Raw genomic sequence first — 25,277 nt, forward strand, 5'->3', positions numbered from 1 at the left:
GGGTTTTCTTTCATTTAGACTTTGTGAAGGAAATCAGCCTGGAAGTGGCACTGGGCACAAACTCCTCAGCATCCATGTTGTTCCATGTCCTGCCGGAGAGCTGGGCCCACAAGTGCTGGCTCCATCAGGAAACAGCGGCTGCTCAGGTGTTGTATAGAGATGGGCCTGGTTGCACTAAGAGTCACGTGGATATGATTTTTTATAAGATGTGCCAGGGCTTTTCTAAAACCAAATAATATTCTTAAGTTGCTTTGGCGGATGAAACATTAGTTAGTGTCTGTTTAATTTCCACAGAAACTTTCTTATTCTGTTACTAAAGAAGCCACATTTTGTGCCTTTTTTTCTTGCACTAAAATGCACTTCCTGTAAAAATAGGAAACACTTATATGAAATAGTAATTGTGGTTAGCAATTGCTTTTTTGGTTATAAAACCATTTTTAAAATTTATTTATACATTCTCCTAACTCTACCTTTGAAAATAACTTAGTGTTAGAAATTACCACCAAGAAGTGTGTTTTCTGGAGTGGGGTCTGAGTAGAAAATGAGACGGCTGCTTCCTGAGTTTCAGGCCCAGGTCAGTTTCTGGTCAGTTTGTGACAACATACTCAGGCTATCTGGGACATAGTGTTCTTCTCTGTAAAATCAAAGAATCTGTTGATTTTTGAGAACTTTTCCAAGTATAAAATGACTTCCTTTTTTAAAAGAAGCAGCCCTGTATCATACATGAAAGTTTATTCCTCCTGGAGGATAAATAAGGATATAAATTGGTTGAGAACTTCGTTTTATAAATTATCTGGTGCTTTTCAGAAATATAGCTATTCTGTTCACTTTCATAAGAGTAAAGATGCTCTTAAGGATAATGTCATAAAACAGGTTTTCCCAGCTTCTTTTTTTTTTTTTAAGAGCAGAGACTTCCATCAGGCTGGGGCACTTGAAGAGCCCTGGTGGACTGAGCTGGTAGTTCATTAACTGTGATTAGCTAACATGATTAGCCAGTAGTGAATACAATGAAGAAAAATGAAAAGAGGTTAAGAGAAATAAAGTGAGAAATAATTAAGAAAAACAGTGCCCTCAAAATATCTTCTCATTATTTTTGCAATGCTTTTTTTGGCATGACTAAGCTGTGATCTGGGATAATATGTTAGATCTTTCTAGTTCTTATTTCCAGGACGTATATTACTGAATTCTCTGTTATATTGATAATGCCAAAGAAAACCTGGACAAAAAGTATTCTATACTATCAACGGTGACCAAACACCAACAACATTACTTTGTGTATTAAGATTCCAGCTGGAATAATTCAAGGCAGATATTCATGTGTGTAAAATTATAGTGATTTTCTATGTTTCATGAGCTCTGAACCAATAATAAGCAGAAAACCTGATGAACTGGGTGATTTTAAAACACCTGATGTTACAGCTTGGAAACTCACAGGGGAAATAGATTGATTTAAATTTCACACCTTCTCATTTCCTTGTTGCCAGTGAAGTGTCTAGAAGATAGAAAATATAATAAATTAATTTGGTGGTAAGATTGTTGGGAAGCAGTTGAAGCCTAGCCCTCAGTAATGACATCATGTACTCTTGGAATTGGTGACTCTTTATCATAAGTTTACTTAGGGACTGGTTCGTTTTTGAGATGATGTGTGTCTCTTTCATAAGAGCCTAAAGTAACCACCATAAAAGGGATTCAGGAAACTAGAATTAATTACCTATGTACTGTGCACCTGTTCTTTTACTGCATTATCTTATGTGATTCTTATAATAACCCTTTAAAGTAACTATTATAATTCATATTTAACTGATAAGAAAATGATGTTTATAGGAGTTAACTTGCTTCAGACCAAAAATTGATAAAGGGTAAGAGCCATGGTATGAACGTAGGTCTGTTCGACTTTATACCTCCTGTTCTCTCCACTATGACAAAAATTAGACTTTTGCATGTGTAATCAAACTGCAGCTGTTTAATACCATCTCATGCCAAAATCATCAAATGGATGAGGTGAGAAGTTTATTTTAAGTTATTCTATTGTATTTATACCATTTATAAGAGACTGATGTCAAGATATGTTTTAGAGGCATAGATTGAAGCTGATTAGGTCACAGACACATGTTTAACTCTGCTAAATTGTGTCGATTTTACTAACTTTAGTGCTTCACTGCTGTTTAAAAAAAAGTACAGTTCTGTTTTTTACATAGCGCGCCTTGCCTCTTAGTTACTAGAGAGCAGTCTGTCTGTGAGCTTCCCCTGCAGAGGAAGTGGGGGACTTCCTGTGGGTTTGCTGTGTGACTGATGAAAGCTATGCACACAGAGAGTGGGGCCCTCCACAGAGGTGAAGTGCATCCTGTGCTCTCGGTTTTCTTTAGGTGTGCATCCAGGCACCTGTTCTCTCCATCCAAGCACGCTGGAATTTACGGAATTGGTTCTGTCTTTTGCTCTCTCCCTGTAATTAATAATTCTGAGAGCTCCATATCCCTAGACAAAACACATGATTCCTAAAGCCTTTTCTCAGCTGGAAGGAGTGGAAGGTGCGGGGATCCTCTGCATCTGTGGAGGGAGACATGTGGCCACCCCTGAGTGTTGTCACCCATGGTCTTGTGGGATCAGGAAGTTGTAAAACAAAACTGCTTTCTTTAGACCTCACTTACTGATTAATTTCAAGTAATATGCTCTGAAATCTGCTGTATCTAAATAATTATTCCATAAAGCGAAACAGAACTGTCTCAATTCTGTTTTTTATTCTTTGGCATTTGAAATACTATTTAAACTGTAAATCCTTTTGTATTCTACAATATATAAATAGCCAAATATCAATTACATTCTCTAGAAACATTTACTCCTATGTTAAATATTAATATATGTTAGCTAAAGTGGTTACCACCCAGTTTTTTTTTTTTTTTGTTTTTTTTTTTTTTTTTTTTTGTTGTACGCGGGGCTCATCACTGCTGTGGCCTGTCCCGTTGTGGAGCACAGGCTCCGGACGCGCAGGCCCAGCAGCCATGGCTCACGGGCCCAGCCACTCCGCGGCACGTGGGATCCTCCCAGACCGGGGCACGAACCCGCGTCCCCTGCATCGGCAGGCGGACTCTCAACCACTGCGCCACCAAGGAAGCCCCCCACCCAGTTTTAAACTAATTTTTAAATTATATAAATAATTTTAAATTAATAATAATAATTTTGAAATTATATATAAAATGTGTGCTTCAAAGTATTTTCCTAAAATTCTCAACATCTTTCCGATGTAAATGGACTAGTTGAAAGGTAAAGAGAATAGAATTTGATCTTTGAAAACACTAGCTTGGGGTAGGAATTGGTACATCAAAGCAATTGAAAGTTGGGTCTTCCTACACTTTACGGTATGGATTAATTGAAAACAACCACGTCTATTACAAAGTGTTGGATAATGAAAATAAATTAACCAAGATCAAAACTTTCTTACCACATATGTTGTATGCAACTAAATTCTCAAAAGTCAGAAAAATGTGTATGATTTGAGGTGAGTGGCAAAATCCTATTTCAGTCCAGTTTTAACCTCCTTTGAAATTGGCTTAATTCTCTTCCCCCAGGATCCTGCTGTGATCAGTCCTCCCCAGTCCTCTCAGTGCCTAATTGGGTTACAAACTTAATTGAGGAATTGAGTATTCTTTTCTATTGGTTCTCCTTGTAGAGTATCTTTTCTAATGCTCTTTATACAGTGACCACTCACTACAATTTATTGTTTGTTTCAGAAACATGTTTATTTAGGAGCGAATCATGGAATGTGTATGAACGAGGGGGGGTGGCCTGGTTGATGGCACTTGAGGGTTACTCACCTGTGTCTTGACAGAGGCAAGTTCAGAGAGTGAAACAGAATTGGTCAGATCAAAAGAAAGGTGTGGGGAACGTAGTTCTGAAGGAATAGTGATGGAGACACAGAAACAAGGCACTTGAATTGCATGAGAATGTATTAGACATATCAAAGGTTAGGGGAAAATCGTATGTTCCTACTGAACTCTAAGGCAAAAAGTGACATTCATTCACAAGTTAATTATAAATCCAGCACACACAATTTCCAAGATGAGTGAGCAACTAAAATATAGACCAGAGAGAGGCAGCTTCAAGATGGTGGAGGAGTGAGACATGGAGATTGCCTTCCTCTCCACAAATACATCAGAAATACATCTACACATGGAACAACTCCTACAGAACACCTACTGAACACTGGCAGAAGACTGCAGACCTCCCAAAAGGCAAGAAACTCCCCACTTACCTGGGTAGGGCAAAAGAAAAAAGAAAAAACAGAGACAAAAGAATAGGGACGGGGCCTGCACCAGTGGGAGGGAGCTGTTAAGTAGGAAAAGTTTCCACACACTAGAAAGCCCCTTCACTGGTGGAGATGGGGGGTGGTGGTGGGGGGAAGCTTTGGAGCCACAGAGGAGAGCACAGCAACAGGGGTGCAGAGGGCAAAGCGGAGAGATTCCCACACAGAGGATCGGTGCCGACCAGCACTCACCAGCCCGAGAGGCTTGTCTGCTCACCTGCTGGGCCAGGTGGCGGCTGGGAGCTGAGGCTCCAGCTTCGGAGGTAAGACCCCAGGGAGAGGACTGGGGTTGGCTGCATGAACACAGCTTGAAAAGGGGGCTAGTGTGCCACAGCTAGCTGGGAGGGTATCTGGGAAAAAGTTGGGACCTTCCTAAGAGGGAAGAGACCATTGTTTTGGGGTGCACGAGGAGAGGGGATTCAGAGCACCACCTAAACGAGCTCCAGAGATGGGCGTGGGAGATGAGCATGAGACACTAAGGTTGCTGCTTCAGCCATCAAGGATCCAGTGTGCAAGCACAGGTCATTATCCACACCTCCCTTCCTGGGAGCCTGTACAGTCCACCACTGCCAGGGTCCCATGATCAAGGGCCAACCTCCCTGGGAGAACACACAGCACGCCTCAGGCTGGTGCAATTATAGGGATCCCGCTGACCTCTGCTGCTCCAGGCTTGCCCCGCATTCTGTACCTCTTCCTCTCCCCTGTCTGAGTGAGTCAGAGCTACCTAATCAGCTGCAAGTTTAACCTCGTCCTGTCTGAGTGAAGAACAGATGCCTTCAGGCGGCCTACAAGCAGAGATGGGGCCAAATCCAAAGCCAAACCCCAGGAGATGTGTGAACAAAGAAGAGAAAGGGAAATCTCTCCCAGCAGCCTCAGGAGCAGTGCATTAAATATCCACAATCAACTTGGTGTACCCTGCATCTGTGGAATACCTGAATAGACAACGAATTATCCCAAAATTGAGGCGGTGGATTTTGGGAGCAATGATATATATATTTTGTTCCTTTTTCTCTTTTTGTGAGTGTGTATGTGTGTGCTTATTTGTGTGGTTTTGTATGTATAGCTTTGCTTTTACCATATGTCCTAGGGTTCTGTCTTTTTTTTTTTTTTTTAAGTATAGTTTTTAGCAATTGTTATCATTGGTGGATTTGTTTTAGTTTTTCTATTCTTTCTTTTTTATTACTTTTTAATTTTTTATACTTTTTATTTTAATAACTTTATTTTATTTATTTATTTATTTTTCTTTTACTTTCTTATTGTCTCCGTTTTTCTTCTGTGCTGTGTGGCTGACAGGGTCTTGGTGCTCCAGCCGAGTATCAGGTCTGTACCTCTGAGGTGGGAGAGCTGAATTCAGGACGTTGGTCCACCAGAGACCTCCTGGTTCCATGTAATATCGAAAGATGAAAAATCTCCCAGAGATCTCCATCTTAATGCTAAGACCCAGCTCCACTCAAGGACCAGCAAGCTACAGTGCTGGACACACTATGGCAAACAACTAGCAAAACAGGAACACAACCCTACCAACTAGCGGAGAGACTGCCTGAGATCATAGTAAGTTCACAGACACTCCGAAACACACCACCAGACGTGGTCCTGCCCACGAGAAAGAACAGTTCCAGCCTTATCCTCCAGAACACAGGCACTAGTTCCCTCCATCCAGGAAGCCTACAAAACCCACTGAAACAACCTTAGCCACTGGGGCAGACACCAAAAACAATGGGAACTACGAACCTGCAGCATGCAAAAAAGGAGACCCCAAACACAGTAAGTTAAGCAAAATTAGAAGACAAAGAAACAAACAGCAGATGAAGGAGCAAGGTAAAAACCCACCAGACCTAACAAATGAAGAGGAAATAGGCAGTATACCTGAAAAAGAATTCAAAGTAATGATTGTAAAGATGATCCAAAATGTTAGAAATAGAATGGAGAAAATACAAGAAATGTATAAGAAAGACCTAGAAGAACTAAAGAGCAAATAAACACTGATGGACAACACAATAAATAAATTAAATATTCTCTAGAAGGAATCAATACCAGAATAACTGGGGCAGAAGAACGGATAAGTGACCTGGAAGATAAAATAGTGGAAATAACTACTGGAGAACAGAATAAAGAAAAAAGACTGAAAAGAATTGAGGACAGTCTCAGAGACCTCTGGGACAATATTAAATGCACCAACATTTGAAGTATAGGGGTCCCAGGAGAAGAAGAGAAAAAGAAAGGGATTCAGAATATATTTGAAGGGATTATAGTTGAAATCTTCACTAATATGGGAAAAGAAATTGTCAAGTCCATTAAGCGCAGAGAGTCCCACAGGATAAATCCAAGGAGACACACACAAAGACACATTAATCAAAGTATCAAAAATTAAATACAAAGAAAAAATATTAAAAGCAGCAAGGGAAAACCAACAAATAACCTACAAGGGAATCCCATAAGGTTAACAGCTGATCTTTCAGCAGCAACTCTGCAAGCCAGAAGGGAGTGGCAGGACATATTTAAAGTGATGAAGGAAAAACCTACAACGAAGATTACTCTGCCAAGCAAGGATCTCATTCAAATTCAACAGAGAAATTAAAACCTTTACAGAGAAGCAAAAGCTAAGAGATTTCAACACCACCAAAGCAGCTTTGCAGCAAATGCTAAAGGAACTTCTTTAGCAGGAAACACAAGAGAAGAAAAAGACCTACAATAGCAAACCCAAAACGATTAAGAAAATGGTAATAGGAACACATATCGATAACTGCCTTAAATGTAAATGGATTGAATGCTCCAACCAAAAGACGTAGACTGGCTAAATGGATAGAAAAACAAGACCCGTACATTTGCTGTCTACAAGAGACACACTTCAGACCTAGGGACACATACAGACTGAAAGTGAGGGGATGGAAAAAGATATTCCATGCAAATGGAAATCCAAAGAAAGCAGGAGTAGCAATTCTCATATCATATAAAATAGACTTAAAATAAAGCCTATTACAGCAAACAAAGAAGGACACTACATAATGATCAAGGGATCAATCCAAGAAGAAGATATAACAATTGTGAATATTTATGCAACCAACGTAGGAGCACCTCAATACATAAGGCAAATGCTAACAGCCATAAAAGGGGAAATCGACAGTAACACAATCATAGTACGGAACTTTAACACCCCACTTTCACCAATGGACAGATCATCCAAAATGAAAGTAAATAAGGAAACACAAGCTTTAAATGATACATTAAACAAGATGGACTTAATTAATATTTATAGGACATTCCATCCAAAACCAACAGAATACACATTCTTCTCAAGTGCTCATGGAACATTCTCCAAGATAGATCATATCTTGGGTCACAAATCAAGCCTTGGTAAATTTAAGAAAATTGAAAGCATATCAAGTATGTTTTCTGACCACAATGCTATGAGGCTAGATATCAGTTACAGGAAATATCTGTAAAAAATACACACACATGGAGGCTAAAATCTACACTACTTAATAACCAAGAGATCACTGAAAAAATCAAAGAAGAAGTCAAAAAATACCTAGAAACAGATGACAATGAAAACACGACGACCCAAAACCTATGGGATGCAGCAAATGCAGTTCTAAGAGGGAAATTATGGCAATACAATCTTCCCACAAGAAACAAGAAACATCTCAAATAAAGAACCTAAACTTAAACCCAAAGCAATTAGAGAACGAAGAACAAAAAACCCCAAAGTTAGCAGAAGGAAAGAAATCATAAGGATCAGATCTGAAATAAATGAAAAAGAAATGAAGCAAAACAATAGCAAAGATCAATAAAACTAAAAGGTGGTTTTTGAGAAGATAAACAAAATTGATAAACCATTAGCCAGACTCATCAAGGAAAAAAGGGAGAAGACTCAAATCAATAGAATTAGAAATGAAAAAGGAGAAGTAACAACTGACACTGCAGAAATAAAAAAGATCATGAGAGATTACTACAAGCAACTATATGTCAATAAAATGGACAACCTGGAAGAAATGGACAAATTCTTAGAAAAGCACAACCTTCTAAGACCAAACCAGCAAGAAATAGAAAATATAAACAGACCAATCACAAGCACTGAAATTGAAACAGTGATTAAAAATCTTCCAACAAACAAAAGTCCAGGAGCAGATGGCTTCACAGGTGAATTGTATCAAACATTTAGAGTAGAGCTAACACCTATCCTTCTCAAATTCTTCCAAAATATAGCCAAGGGAGGAACACTCCCAAACTCATTCTACAAGGCCACCATCACCCTGATACCAAAACCAGATAAAGTGTCACAAAGAAAGAAAACTACAGGCCAATATCACTGATGAACATAGATGCAAATATCCTCAACAAAATACTAGCAAACAGAAAAGGATCATACAGCATGATCAAGTGTGGTTTATCCCAAGAATGCAAGGATTGTTCAATATAAACAAATCACTCAGTGTGATACACCATATTAACAAACTGAAGGAGAAAATCCTTATGATCATCTCAATAGATCCAGAAAAAGCTTTTGACAAAATTCAACACCCATTTATGATAAAAACCCTGCAGAAAGTAGGCATAGAGGTAACTTACCGCAACATAATAAAGGCCATATATGACAGACCCACAGCCACCATCATTCTCAGTAGTGAAGAACTGAAACCATTTCCTCTAACATCACGAACAAGACAAGGTTGTCCACTCTCACCACTGTTATTCAATATAGTTTTGGAAGTTTTACCCACAGCAGTCACAGAAGAAAAAGAAATAAAAGGAATCCAAAATGGAAGAGAAGAAGTAAAGCTGACATGTTTGCAGAAAACATGATACTATACATAGAGAATGCTAAAGACGCTACCAGAGAACTACTAGAGCTAAGCAATGAATTTGGTAAAGTAGCAGGTTACAAAATTAATGCACACAAATCTCTTGCATTCCTATACACTAATGATGAAAAATCTGAAAGAAATTAAGGAAACACTCCCATTACAACAAAAAGAATAAAATACCTAGGAATAAACCTACCCAAGGAGACAAAAGACCTGTATGTTGAAAAGTATAAGACACTGATGAAAGAAATTAAAGATGATACAAACAGATGGAGAGATATACCATGCTCTTGGATTGGAAGAATCAACATTGTGAAAATGACTCTACTACCCAAAGCAATCTACAGATTCAATGCAATCCCTATCAAACTACCACTGGCATTTTTCACAGAACTAGAACAAAAAATTTCACAATTTGTATGGAAACACAAAAGACCCCGAATAGCCAAAGCAACCTTGAGAAAGAAAAACGGAACTGGAGGAATCAGACTCCCGGACTTCAGAATATACTACAAAGCTATAGTAATCAAGACAGTATGGTACTGGCACAAAAACAGAAATATAGATCAATGGAACAGGATAGAAAGCCCAGAGATTAACCCACTCTCATATGGTCACCTTATTTTTGATAAAAGAGGCAAGAATGTACAATGGAGAAAAGACAGCCTCTTCAATAAGTGGTGCTGGGAAAACTGGACAGCTACATGGAAAAGAATGAAATTACATCAGTCCCTAACACTGTACACAAAAATAAACTCAAAATGGATTAAAGACCTAAATGTAAGACCAGACACTATAAAACTCTTAGGAGAAAATGTAGGCAGAACACTCTATGACATAAATCACAGTAAGATCCTTTTTGACCCACCTCCTAGAGAAATGGAAATAAACCCAAAAATTAAACAACTGAGATCTAATGACATTTAGAAGCTTTTGCACAGCAATGGAAGCTGTAAGATGAAAAGACAACCCTCAGAATGGGAGAAAATATTTGCAAATTAAGCAACTGACAAAGGGTTAATCTCCAAAATTTACAAGCAGCTCATGCAGCTCAATATGAAAAAAACAACTCAATCCAAAAATGGGAAGAAGACCTAAATAGACATTTCTCCAAAGAAGATATACAGGTTGCCAACAAACACATGAAGGAAAGCTCAACATCACTAATCATTACAGAAATGCAAATCAAAACTACAGTGAGGTAGCACCTCACAGCAGTCAGAATGGCCATCATCAAAGAATCTACAAAGGGTATGGAGAAAAGGGAACCCTAGGTTTTTCATGACATTTTTTTTTCTTAAATTCCATATATATGTGTTAGCATACGGTATTTGTCTCTCTCTTTCTGACTTACTTCACTCTGTATGCAATTATACTCCAATAAAGATGTTTAAAAAAAAAAAAAGAATAAAATTTTCCTTTCATCACTAAAAAAAAAAAAAAAAAGAAAAGGGAACCCTCTTGCACTGTTGGTGGTAATGTAAATTGATACAGCTGCTATGGAGAACAGTATGGAGGTTCCTTAAAAAATTAAAAATAGAACTACCATATGACCCAACAATTCCACTACTGGGCATATACCCTGCGAAAACCATATTTCAAAATGAGTAATGTACCACAATGTTCATTGCAGCTCTTTTTACAATAGCCAGGACATGGAAGCAACCTAAGTGTCCATTGAGAGATGAATGGATAAAGAAGGTGTGGCACCTATATACAATGGAATATTACTCAGCCATGAAAAGAAACGACTTTGAGTTATTTGTTGTGAGGTGCTTGGACTTAGAGACTGTCACACAGAGTGAAGTAAGTCAGAAAGAGAAAAATAAATAGTGTACGTGAACATATATATATATGGAATCTAAAAAAAAATGGTTCTGAAGAACCTAGGGGCAGAACAGGCATAAAGACGCAGATGTAGAGAATGTACTTGACAGAGGGAACTGGAAGGGTAAGCTGGGACGAAATGAGAGAGTGGCATGGACTTATATATACTACCCAATGTAAAATAGGTAGTGGGAAGCAGCTGCATCACACAGGCAGACAAGCTCCATGCTTTGTAACCACCTAGAGGGGTGCCATAGGGATGGTGGGAGGGAGACGCAAGAGGAAGGAGATATGGGGATATGTGTATATGTATAGCTGATTCGCTTTGTTATAAAGCAGAAACTTACACACCATTGTGGAGCAATTATACTCCAATAAAGATGTTAAAAAAGAAAAAAAGAAGGAAGGGACTAAATCTCTCTGTCTTCTTTTTTATACCCAGTGCCTAGGTTAATATGTGTAGAAGGAATAAATAATAATGCCTGTTAACTTAAAAATATATATATACCAGAGTGAGAAAAAGACGGATTAAAGGGAATGAGGAAAGACGTGGTTGCAGTCCAAAATTATGGGTTAGTATTCCTTGAAGTTTGCCTCAGACTCTGAACCTTCTTATGTGCCATGAAAAACACTTTGGCGCAGGGACGGGGTCCTAGTCTGGAAGAGGTGAGACGCAGTGAAGTGCCTGTGGAGGCACCGAGTTGGAAAATTGTGACATTTTAGCAAGGTGTTCACCATGATGCATTATGGGGAAGACAGGGATTTTCTGGAAAATACATTTTCATTTTATGGAAACTCCACCTAGCTGAGAGGACAAAAAATAGACATTTTAATTTTAGAAATAAAGAAAAAAGATAAATTGGTTTGTCAGTTTTAAGAGTGAAAACCAGCAGGCATCTGGAAAGCAGTTACAGTTTGTGGTGAGAATGTCAGAAAAGCATTAGAGATCACACATTGTTTTTGCTTTTCTCTGGGGCAGTAGGACTTGCAGGTGAAATCAAGTTGTGTCTTTGTTCTACTGAGCTTTAGCGGGTGTAAAATCCCTTTGTGCTGGGCAACATGGTTGATGACCTGTGGAGAAGGGCAAACAGTTCAAGCAGCTGCTCTAAAGCAGCGGTACCCAACCTTTTTTGGCACCAGAGACTGGTTTCGTGGAATACAGTTTTTCCACGGACGGGGTGGTGGTGTTTAGGCAGTAATGTGAGTGATGGGGAGCAATGGGGAGCGGCAGATGAAGCTTTGCTCGTTCTCCAACCGCTCACCTCCTGCCGTATGACCCGGTTCCTAACAGACCGCAGACTGGTACCGGTCCACATCCTGGGGGTTGGGGACACCTGCTCTAAAGGGATAGCTGAGCTGGTAGAAGTTCATAGCTTATAAAGGATGCTTCTTGGACGTGTGCTGACATGCCGTGTGCAAGGTAGTTGTGGTAGGTATTGAAGGAAATACAAAGAATTGTACGGTCTTGGGCCCTTCCATATATATAAAATGATCTGCAAGCTGTAATGTGATTTGGCCAAGGTATTTAGTGTATGTTGTATTACAGAATTTAAAAAATGGGAACATTTTTGAGAACTTATAATTAAAGACAGCTTCTTAGGAAGGGAGAAATTTAGAGCATGTCCTCAAAGTGATCATTTTTGGACAGAGGAAGGGAGGAGAGAGAGCATTTCAGATGGAGGAGAGATTGAAGATCCAGATGTAGAAATGAGCATGCATCGCAATGGGAGGATATGGCAGGCGTGGGAGTCCTGGTGACGTGAGGGGTCGCACCCTCCATCCCTCCAGGCTCGCCGCAGCCCTGTTGGGTCCCTGCAGTGGTCTCCCAGCTGGTCTAGTCACCCCAGTCTCAGTCCCTTCTGATCTGCCCTCCACAGCCCTCCAGAGCTGTCCTTCTAGGAGCCAAATGTACTCATGTCTGCTGTCTGCTCATGGCTTTTGAGAGAAGATTCAGACCCCTAGGTGACATGTAAGGCTTTCCCTTGCCATCCTCTGCTTTTAACCTCATCACCCACTATTTCCTACATGTCTGGTTTCTTACAGCCTTAAAATGACACCCTTGTTTTCTAGGCATTAGCATCCTTCATAACTGTTTTTGATATCTTTTCCTTCTCACTCCTACTGCCACCTTTTAATTCACTGAATTCCTATATCTTAGTCTAAACTCACGTCAAACTTCACTCCCTCTTAGACACGTCCCCAGAGAGGCCTCCATCTAGAGACCCCTTTTGATACCTCTGCTCTGGGACCTTATACTTACCTTGCTTTTCCATAATTATTGTGTTACACATGTCTTATAGACAGCTGACCTCCTTAAAGCTAAGACTCCCCCTATTCTACTTGTCCCTCCAATATCTAACATAGCACCTGCCATTTTTGGGCAGATCAGAAAATGTTTGATGAATGAAGAAATATATCAGGGACCACACTTACTAGAGCAGAGGTGCTGGTTGGGGAGTCATAGAAATCCTGCTTCTGTTCACCCCATGGTGACTGAGGATTGGCTTTGGACCAGTTTTCCTGGGCACAACTCCCAGCTACCCCACTGTTACCCGAGGAACCTTAGCAACGTATTATGTTCTCCATACCTTAATTTCCTCTTCTACAAAATGGGGATAATGATAACTCTGGTCTCATAGGGTTTTGTGAGATTTAAATGCACTGATTTTTATAAAGTGCTTAGAAGAGCTCCTGGCACATAGTAGGGTACTTCAAATGTTAGCTGTTGCCTCGTCATTATTGTCGCTGTGTTTGGGCAATACTCTGGCTTCCAAAGTCGCTGTCATGGTGTAGTGTTGATCCTCATTATTTATAGATTCTGTATTTGCAAACATGACAACCAGCTAGAATTTATTTGCAGCGCCCAGATCACTGCTTGCAGGGCTTTCCCTTCATTTGCAGGCACGTGCATACAGCCCTGAGCCACACCACCAGACTTGCTGTGAGCTCTGTTCTTTAGAAGTTTAATGACCTTAGAGGCTAGTTGTGTGTTGGTGCAGAGGGTGGTTAGAAGGTGAGACATTTATCCATGGATCATCACTGAAGGGAAACTGCAATGAGACTGTTTTTCTTCCTTGCACTAATTGGGAGAGTTGAGGAATATTTTGCTTTAGAGTTAGTGCAGGACCTTGCTGCATCTCAGGTAACGAGAGAGAGCATTCAGAAGATGTGAGGGAACCAAAAAGGTTGTTTATTTCCATTTTTTCTGACCCCTTTCCCAGACATGTTTTTTATTACTTCCACTCTTGTTATTCGCTAATGATGGTGACTGTACCTTCCCATCAATGAGATGATCAATCAGTGCTATAGACATCAGAAGTTAACACTGCCAATGATGATTTCTAACTGAACTTCCCCCACCCCCGCACCCTATATTTCTCATCTATGCAATGAAGGGATTGGAAGACACTTGTCATTTCCATTCCAGTTCAGAAATATTCCATTTTCAGTAATTCTTATCTTTTTCATTGTAAGGATTGCAGAGATGCTATTTTAGCTCTCTGTGTGACACTCTTCTTTTCCATAATATGTTCTGCTTTAAGGAGCCCACGGTGAGTTATTTACCAGTCACCATATGTTCTGATACTTCTTTCTTGAAATTCTGTTTCAAACTTGAAATCGATGGCACTTTACTTCTGTGCATAATATTATCAATTTAAAATCTGGGTTTCTTATAAGATTATGTACAGCATGTGTTGTTTTATTATAAATCTGGAATCTCCTTGGCTTTCTCCAAAGCCATAGAATGTTTTAGAATTTAGAGCATGAGACAGAGAATTTGTAGGCTTCTGTGAAGAGTAGAATTCAAATTTTACAGATGTCTAGAGGTATGCTAACTTGCCAGTAACATGGCCTTAGAATTTAGCAGAACTTGAAAATTTGAATATTGTAGAAAATGAATTGCATATCTCATATTAACATTTATAGAGTAAACTCTCACGGTGTTAACTTAGCAATAAGTGGTTTTATATTCTAGCCTCTGAAAGTATCTTGCTTACACAGTAAACATAATAAAGTTTCAAAGATGAGCAAATTAACTTTACAGGAAAAGCTTTCCTTGGACATATCTTGGCTTTCTTTTTCACAGTTTTAGACTTAATACAGTAATGCTTCTTTTTCTGGGAATCAGATAATCTTGTATTTTGAAAAATACTTTGGTGAACATACTATTTTTAATGACAACTTGTCTTTTGTGATATGTAAGTATTCAAACAATTTATAAGAACTAACCAACACCACCCACATATAAGATTATACAGAAATGGAAGAATTTTGGCTGACTTATTGTATATAATTGTTCGGCCAAAGTGGGTGGCAGACTCTACCACTTGTAACGATTTAGAGGTTTGAAGCAATATTTTAAAATATAAATAATCTGAAAATTGGTGGTATATAAAATATATTACTGTGTTGACTAAAATAGATTTGTTATCTTTCCTCCATTTATAAGGATTCACTCAGAGATTCTGTACAGAATTGCAAAGATCACTTTTTTCCTTTTCTCTTTTAATTTCTTTCTTTTTTTTTTTTTTTTTCAATTTGGCTGTGCCATGCAGCATGTGGGATCACAGTTCCCTGACCAGGGATCGAACCCTTGCCCCCTTCAGTGGAAGAGCGGAGTCCTGACCACTGGAATTCTCCCTTTCTCTCCCTTTAAAACTTTAATTTTTAGTGAGAATCTGATTTAGGATCAGTCTCTCTTCCTTTTTTCTCTTCTTCCCCCTCTTCTTCTTCCTGGCTTTTAAGTTTTATACATTCTTTTATTATACCTAAACCTATGATGAAAAATAGCTGGCTGAGGTAATAGCATTTAAGAATTAAGTTTGCCAGACTCACAGACATAGAGAACAGACCTGGGGTTGCCAAGGCAGGGGTTGGGGAGAGATGGAGTGCGAGGTTGGGGTCAGCAGATGCAAACTATTACATAGAGAATGGATAAACAACAAGGACTAACTGTACAGCACAGGGAACTATATTCAATATCCTGTGATAAACTATAATGGAAAAGAACATAAAAAAGAATGTATATATATGTATAACTGAGTCACTTTGCTCTACAGCAGAATTAATATAACATTGTAAATCAACTATGGTTTAACTTAAAAAAATAAAAGAAGTTTGGGAGAGAATGTGTAAGATAGTAGAGTAGAAAGGCCCTAAGCTCACCTCCTCTCCCTGCAGTTCACCCTGCAGACATAGATGCTGGTGGCATCTGTTTGGGGAGCTTGTTCTACCACATGGACATGGACACTGGTGCTGTCAAGGGCCATTTTGGCTCCAGTGCTGGGACACCTCAGGCTAAGTAACTAACTGGGCATGGACACAACCCCATCCAACAGCAGACAGGCTGCCTTAAGAACCCTTGAGCCCACAGGTGCCTCTGGACCCAGTTCCACCCACCAGCGTGCAGACACCAGCTGTAAGCAAACCACAGCACTGCAGTCTGGACCAGCCATCCCACTAGAGAGCAGGCCTTTCCCAGTAGCAGGCCAACACAAGTGTCAAGAAAACTCGGGACCTGCAGAAATCTTTGTTAGGAACTGGTGCCATCCACCAGTGATCTGACACACCTGCTCTAGGACCCCTGGGGCCCAGCAACCAGACCTCAGGACCTGGTTCTGCCCACCAGTAGGCTGGTACTTGTCCTAGGACCTGACTTCACTCACCAGTGGGTGGGCAACAGCCCTGGTATCACCTGGACCCTGAATCCGCCCACCAGAGAGCCAGCACTAGCCCCAGGCTTCCCTGGGGTTCTGAAGTCAGCTGCCTCATGACCCACTTCTGCCAACCAGTGGCCTCTGCACAAGCCACACCAGGTAACTAAATAGACTGGGAGCCACCAGGCCTACTGGATCACCCACATAATCAGCCTGCCACAACAGAAAGACCCAGACAGACGTCATGGGGGGGACCCCTAGAGCATATGGCTCTGGTGATGAGAGGGGAGCGTGCTGCTGGAATTCTGTCTCGCAAAAAAGCCCCTTCTTTAAGGTCGGGAAACATACCTACCAGACCCATAAAAGTAAAAACAGCAAGTAGGAAAAATGAGGTGACAGGCGAAAATGTTCCAGATGAAGGGAAAAGATAAAACCTCAGAAGAAGAACCGAGTGAAGTGGAGATAGGAAATCTACCCAGGAAAGAGTTCTAGGTAATGACCGTAAAGATGATCAAAGAACTTGGGAGAAGAATGGATGCACAGAGTGAGAAGTTAGAAGTTTTCAACAAAGAGTCAGAAAATATAAAGAACAACTAAACAGATGCAGAATACAATAAGTGAAATGTAAAATATACTAGAAGGAATCAATAGTAAAGTAAATGATACAGAGGAATGGATCAGCAAGCTGGAAGACAGAGCAGTGGAAATTGCTGATGCTGAACAGAAAAAAGAAAAAGAATGCAAAGAAATGAGGACAGTTTAAGACACCTCTGGGACAATATGAAGCATACTAATATTTGCACTGTAAGGGTCCCAGAAGGAGAAGAGAGAAGAGAAAGGGGCTGAGAACATAATTGAAGACATAATAGCTGAAAACTTCCCTAACCTAGGAAAAGGAGAGTTGCCAAGTGTAGGAAGTGCAGAGTTCTATAGAGGACTAAGCCAAAGAGGAACACACCAAGGCATATTGTAATTAAATTGGCAAAAACAAAAGGCAAAGAGAGAATATTAAACTCAGCAAAGGGGTAAATGAATCCTGAGAGAGTGGCCAAGATGGTGGAGTAAAAGAACCCTAAGCTCACCTCCTGTTGTAAGGACACCAAAATCACAAAAATCTGCAGAACAACCATCATTGAAAAAGTCTGAAACCTACCAGAAAAGATCTCTACAACTAAAGACATAAAGAAGGAAGCACAACAAATCTGGTAGGAAGGGTGGAGTTGTGATATAATCAAATCTGACACTCTCTGGGTGGGCGACCCACAAACTGGGGAATAATTATATTACAGAGGGTTTCCCACAGGAGTGAGAGTTCTGAGCCCCATGTCAGGCCCCCAAGTGTGGGGGTCTGACACTGGGAAGAGGAGCCCCCAGAGCATTTGGCTTTGAAGCCCAGTGTGGCTTGGTTGCAGGAGTTCCATGGGATTGGGGAAAACAGAGATTTCACTCTTATAGGGTGCACACAAAATCTCACGCACACCAGGAACAAGGGCAAAAGCTACGGTTTCATAGAAGCCTGGGACAGACCTACCTGCTGGTCTTGGAGGGTCTCCTGGGAAAGCAGGGGTGTCTCTGGCTCACTTTGGGGAGAAGGACACTGGTGGTGGACATGTCAGGGAGCATTCACCTGTGTGAGCTCTCCTGGAGGCTGACATATTGTCATTAAAGCCTGGTCCCACCCAACAGCCTGTAGGCACCAGTGCTTGGACACCTCTGGCCAAAGAAGAAACGGGGAAGGACACATCCCCACCTATAGGCAGGCAGGCTAGAGACACAGCCACCTCTAGACACACCCTAGGCATGACCCTGCCCACCAGAGGGCCAAGACCCAGCTCCACCCACCGGTGGGCAGGCACCAGCCCCTCACACCACGAAGCCTGCACAAGCCTCTAGGCCAGCCTCACCCACCAGGGGGCAGACACCAGAAGCAAGAAAACTATGGTCCTGCAGCCTGCAGATAGAATCCACAACTGCAGGCCAGACACTACCCTGGGACCAGCTGGCCCTTGGCCCTTGGGTGACGAGAGGAGAGTGGACTCCTGGGATGCATAGGGTGTTTCCTACAGAGGGCCACTTCTCCAAGGTCAAGAAATGTAACTGACCTACCACATATGTAAAAATACAAATAGCAATTTAGACACAATGAGGTGACAGAGGAATGCATTTCAGAAGAAGGAACAAGATAAAACCCCAGAAGAAGAAATAAGTGACATGAAGATAGGCAATCTTTCTGAGAAAGAGTTCAGGGTAATGATTGTAAAAATGATCAAAGAACTCGGGAGGAGAATGGATGTACAGAGTGAAAATTAAAAGTTTTTTATTTTTTTTAAACAAAGAATTAGAAAATATAAAAGCAGCGAGGGAAAAGGAACAAGTAACATACAAGGGGATTGCCATAAGGCTATCAGTTGAATTTTCAGAAGAAACTGTGAAGGCCAGGAGTCAGGGGCATGATGTATTTAAAGTGATGAAGGGGAAGAGCCTACAACCAAGAATATTCTACCCATCAAGGTTCTCTTTCAGGTGTTTGATTGAGAGATTAAAAGTATCACAGACAAGCAAGAGCTAAGAGTTCAGCACCACCGAAACATCTTTACAACAAATATTAAAAGAACTTCTTGGGCTTCCCTGGTGGTGCAGTGGTTGGGAGTCCGCCTGCCGATGCAGGGGACACGGGTTCTTGCCCCGGTCCGGGAAGATCCCACATGCCGCGGAGCGGCTGGGCCCGTGAGCCATGGCCGCTGAGCCTGCGCGTCCAGAGCCTGTGCTCCGCAGCGGGAGAGGCAACAACAGTGAGAAGACCGCAAACCGCAAAAAAAAAAAAAAAAAAAAAGAACTTCTCTAAGTGAGAAAGAAAAGGTGACAACCAGAAATATGAAAATTATGAAAGGAAAAAGTTCATCAGTAAAGGCAAACATATAGTAAAGATAGGAAGTCATCCACACAAAAAGCTAGTAGGAATATTAGAAGACAAAAGTAGTAAAATCATCCATATCCACAATAAGCAGTTAAGTGATACACAAAACAATTAAATGTAAAATATATCAAAAACAGTAATCAGGAGGCTAGGAGAATACAAATGCAGGGTTTGTATTTTTATTTGTTTACTTATTTTAAAAAATTATTTATTTTTGGCTGTGTTGGGTCTTCGTTGCTACACGCAGGCTTTCTATAGTTGTGGTGAATGGGGGTTACTCTTCGTTGAGGTGTGCAGGCTTCTCATTGCAATGGCTTCTCTTGTTGCAGAGCACAGGCCCTAGGCCCACGGGGTTCAGTAGTTGTGGCTCATGGGCTTAGTTGCTCCATGGCATGTGGGATCTTCCCAGACCAGGGGTTGAACCCATGTCCCCTGCATTGGCAGATGGATTCTTAACCACTTCACCACCAGGAAAGCCCCAAATGCAGGGTTTTTATAACGTGCTTGAAATTAAGAGATCAATAAACTTATAGCAATCATATATATACATATAAGTATATGTATATATAAATATATATCTATATTTGTGTATATGCTGCCAATAAGAGACTCACTTTAGATCTAAGAAGACATAGACTGAAAATGAGGGGATGGAAAAATGTAGTCCATGCAAATGGATTGAAAAGAAAGCCAGGGTAGCAATACTTATATCAGAAAAAATAGACTTTACAGTAAAGACTGTTAAAAGAGACAAAGAAAGATATTACGTTATGATCAAGGGATCAATCCAAGAAGAAGATATAAGAATTGTAAATATATATGCACCCAACATAGGAGCACCTAAATACATATTGCAAATATTAACAGACATGAAGGGAGAAATCAACAGTAACACAGTAATAAAGGCAGTTCTAAGAGAGATGTTTATAGCGATAGAAGTTTATTTCATCAAACAAGAAAAATCTTAGATAAACCACCTAACCTTATACCTAAAGGATCTAGAAAAAGAAGAACAAACAAAACCCAAATTTAGTTGAAGGAAATAAATCATAAAGATCAGAGCAGAAATAAATGAGAGTAAAAAAAAGAATAGAAAAGATCAGTGAAACGAATAGCTGGTTCTTTGAAACGATATTTTAAAAATTGATAAAGGTTTGACCACAATCATCAAGAAACAGAGAGAGGGCCCAAATCAATAAAATCCAAAATGAAAAAGGAAAACTTACAACTGACACCTCAGAAATACAGAGGACCATAAGAGACTACTAAAAGCAACTATACACCAATAAAATGGACAACATAAAAGAAATGGACAAATTCTTAGAAAGGTACAATCTGTCAAGTTGGAACTGGGAAGAAATAGAAGATATGAACAGACAAATTACCAAGAATGAAATTGTGTCAGTAATTAAAAAACAAAATCAAAAAACCAACTTCCAACAAACAAAAGACCAGATGGCTTCACAGGTGGATTCTACCAAAGATTCACAGAAGAGTTAACACCTAACCTTTTCAAAGTAGTCCAAAAAAATTGCAGAGGAAGCAATGCTTCTGAATTCATTCTGTGAGGCCAGCATAACCCTGATACCAAAACCAGACAAAGATATCACGAAAAAAGAACATTACAAGCCAATATCACCGATGAACATGGATGCAAAAGTCCTCCTCAAAATATTAGCAAACTGAATCCAACAATACATCAAAAGGTTCATACACCATGATCAAATGGGATTTATTCCAGGAATGCAAGGATGGTTCAGTGTCCTCAAATCAGTCAATGTGATATATCACATTAACAAATTGAAGAATAAAAACATATGATTGTCTCAATAGATGTAGAAAAAGGTTTTGACAATGTTCAACATCCATATATGACTCAAACTCTCCAGAAAGTGGGTATAAAGGAACATACCTCAATAAAATAAAAGCCTTATGTGAGAAACCCACAGCTAACATCATACTCAGTTGTGAAAAGCTGAAAGTATTTCCTCTAAGATCAGGGACAAGACAAGGATGCCCACTCTCACCACTTTTATTCAACATACTACTGGAAGTCCTAGCCACAGCAATCAGACAATAAAAAGAAATAAAAGGAATCCAGATTGGAAAGGAAGAAGTAAAACTCTCACTGTTTGCAAATGATATGATACCATACATAGAAGATTCTAAAGACACCACTGGAAAACTACTAGAGCTCATCAATAAATTTGGTAAAGTTGAAGGATATAAAATTAATATAAACAAATCTGTCACCTTTCTATACACCTCAACAAACTATCAGAAAGAGAAACTGAGGAAACAATCCCATTTACCATCAAATTAAAAAGAATAAAATGCCTAGTCTGTACTTGGAAAACTATAAGACACTGGTGAACAAAATTGAGGACGACACAGACAGATGGAAAGATATACTGTGTTCATGAACTGGAAGGATTAATGTTTTTAAAATGACCATAGTACCCAAGGCAATCCACAGATTCAATGCAATCCCTATCAAAATGTCAAGGGTGTTTATCACAGAACTAGAACAAATAATTTAAAAACTTTTTATGGAAACACAAGACTCCAAATAGGCAAAACAATTTTGACAAAGAAGAACAGAACTAGATGAATCAGGCTCCCTGACGTCACACTATACTGCAAAGTTACAGTAATCAAAACAAGATGGTACTCACAATGTTCATTGCAGCTCTATTTACAATAGTCAGGACATGGAAGCAACCTAAGTGTCCATCAACAGAAGAATGGGTAAAGAAGATATGGCACATATATACAATGGACTGTTAGCCATAAAAAGAAATGAAATTGAGTTATTTGTAATGAGGTGGATGGACCTAGAGTCTGTCATACAGAGTGAAGTAAGTCAGAAAGAGAAAAGCAGATACCATATGGTAATACATATATATGGATCTAAAAAAAAAAAGTTCTGAAGAATCTAGGGGCAGGACAGGAATAAAGACGCAGACATAGAGAATGGACTTGAGGACACAGGCAGGGGAAGGATAAGCTGGGACGAAGTGAGAGAGTGGCATGGACTTATATACACTACCAAATGTAAAATAGATAGCTAATAGGAAGCAGCCACATAGCACAGGGAGATCAGCTTGGTGCTCTGTGACCACCTAGAGGGGTGGGATAGGAGGGTGGGAGAGAGATGCAAGAGGGAGGAGATATGGGGATATATGCATATGTATAGCTGATTCACTTTGTTATAAAGCAGAAACTAAGACACCATTGTAAAGCAAATACGCTCCAATAAAGATGTTATAAAAACCCAAAAACAGACAAAACAAAACAATATGGTACTGATACAAAAACAGACACACAGATCCATGGAACAGATTAGAGTCCAGAAATAAACCTGAGCTTATATTGTCAAATTCATCTACAGCAAAGGAGGCAAGAGTATACAGTGGAGAAGACAGTTTCTTCAATAAGTGGTGCTGGCAAAACTGGACAGCTACATTTAAAAGAATGAAATTAGAATACTCTCTAACACTGTACACAAAAATAAACTCAAAATGGATTAAAGGCCTAAATATCAATGTAACACCAGAAACCATAAAACTCCTACAAGAAAAGATAGGCAGAACACTCTTTGACACAAATGATAGCAATAGTTTTATGGATCTGTCTCCTAAAACAAAAGAAATAAAAACCAGCATAAATAGATGAGAGCTAATTAATCTGAAAAGCTTTTGCATGGCAAAGGAAGCCATCGACAAAATGAAAAGACAACCTACTGAATGGGAGAAAATATTTGCAAATTATGTGACTGATAAGGGGCTAATATACAGAATACATAAATAGCTCATACAACTCAACATCAAAAAACAAAAACCCTGGCACTTCCCTGGTGGTCTAGTGACTAAGACTCTGTGCTCGCAGTGCAGGGGGCCCAGGGTTGATCCCTGGTCAGGGAACTAGATCCCACATGCATGCTGCAACTATAGATCCCACATGCCACAATGAAGGTCCTGCATGCTGCAACTAAGACCCGGTGCAGCCTAAATAAATAAATAAATATTAAAAACAAAAACCCCAATTTAAAAATAGGCAAAAGACCTGAATAAGCTTTTTCCTAAAGATGACCTACAGATGGCCAACAGGCACATGAAAATATACTCAACATCATTAGTCCTCAGAGAAATGAAAATCAAAACCACAATGAGATATCACCTCACACCTGTCAGAATGGCTGTCATCAAAAGGAACACAATGACAGAATATGTATATGTGTATATAACTGAGTCACTTTGCTGTGCAGAAGAAATTAACACGTTGTAAATCAAGTATACTTCAATAAAATTTTTAAAAAAATAATAAAGAAAATGTAAGAAGAAGAAGGAACACAATAACAAATGTTGGTGAGAATGTGGAGAAAACAGGCCCCACATACACTGTTGGTGGGAAGGTAAATTGGTGCAGACACTATGGAAAACAGTATGGAGGTTTCTCAAAAAAACTAAAACCTACCATGTGACCCAGCAATTTCACTCCTGGGTATTTATCTGAAGAAAAAAAAAAAAGAAAACACTAATTCGAAAAGATACATGCAGCCCAGTGTTCATAGCAACATTATTTATAATTGCCAAGATATGGAAGCAACCTAAGTTTCCATCAAGAGATGAATGGATAAAGAAGATGTGGTACATTTATACAATGGAATATTATTCAGCTATAAAAAAAATGAAATTCAGGAAAAACCAGAACGAACTTTTTGGCCAATCCAGTAGTTTGTGTCATCTTTGTATTAACCTCTTAATTATTCCTCCATGGTAGATGAAGAGAGGGGAAGGTAGTAGGTGTCCATGCTGTGGATGGTGGCTCCTCATGTTGGCCTCTCTTGGGGTCATCTGTGAAGAGCCCTGGGCGCTCTGGAGAAGCAGTTCTGAGCACGGAGACCCTGCCCCCACCCCTCTCATTCCAGCCTTAAGGGAGCAGTTGAGCCTGTGTGTGCAGGTGTGTAATCCTGAGCTTTAGTTGGCTGGAGTCTGTCCCCCTTCTCTCCTACCTCCTGTCCCTGCTTTTCTCCTTTTTCTCTACCCATTCCTCTCTCTTGTCTTTTTTTCTTACTCATCTGTTATTGGTAATCAGTTTACCCAGAGGGCTTCCTCCTTTTCTATAACCAAAACACTTTTTCCTGAAAGTGTCCCCTTGGGAGAGGAAGACACTGTGTGGGTGTGAGGGTGACCCACACGGGGGCACAGTTGCTCTCAGCCATCTTCATAAATTGTGGTGACAAAAGGCATCCCTTTCTGAAATGCCTTGGATAAAATATTTGAATTGTAGTAATGTGATGTAAGTTGTATACATGCACTTAAGATATATGAATATGCCTATATGGATATCAGAAATATTTCCCATTATCTTATTGGAGACGCTTTTAGAGATTATCTTTTTTTAAAAAATTATTATTAACATATTAGGAAGTGCCTTTGTCATTGAACCAATATCAATACATTATTATTACCTAAGGTCCATACTTGATTCAGATTCCCTTAGTTTTTTTTTTCTTTTTTTTAGAATAGCTAACATTTATTGGGTGTTCATAATACACTACCCACTGAGCTAAGTAACTTGTAGGCTTTATCTCATTCGTCACAACCATCAGAGATAAGGCACCATTATTATCTCCACTTCAAGGAAGGGAGATTTAATATTGGAAGGTTATGGAATTCTTTTTTATTTTTTTAAACAGCAGCTTCTTATTAGTCATCAATTTTATACACATCAGTGTATACATGTCAACCCCAAGCGCCCAATTCATC

The 25,277-nt window shown here is 39.7% G+C and overlaps 1 protein-coding gene across 1 annotated transcript in view; it reads left to right on the forward strand.

The window, feature by feature from the left end:
* Window positions 1-25,277, forward strand: part of FMN2 (formin 2) — a 316,289-nt gene that overhangs the window by 93,743 nt on the left and 197,269 nt on the right. The window lies entirely within an intron of this gene.

Source organism: Tursiops truncatus, chromosome 16 (assembly GCF_011762595.2).
Source record: "Tursiops truncatus isolate mTurTru1 chromosome 16, mTurTru1.mat.Y, whole genome shotgun sequence".
Classification (NCBI taxonomy): Eukaryota; Metazoa; Chordata; class Mammalia; order Artiodactyla; family Delphinidae; genus Tursiops; species Tursiops truncatus.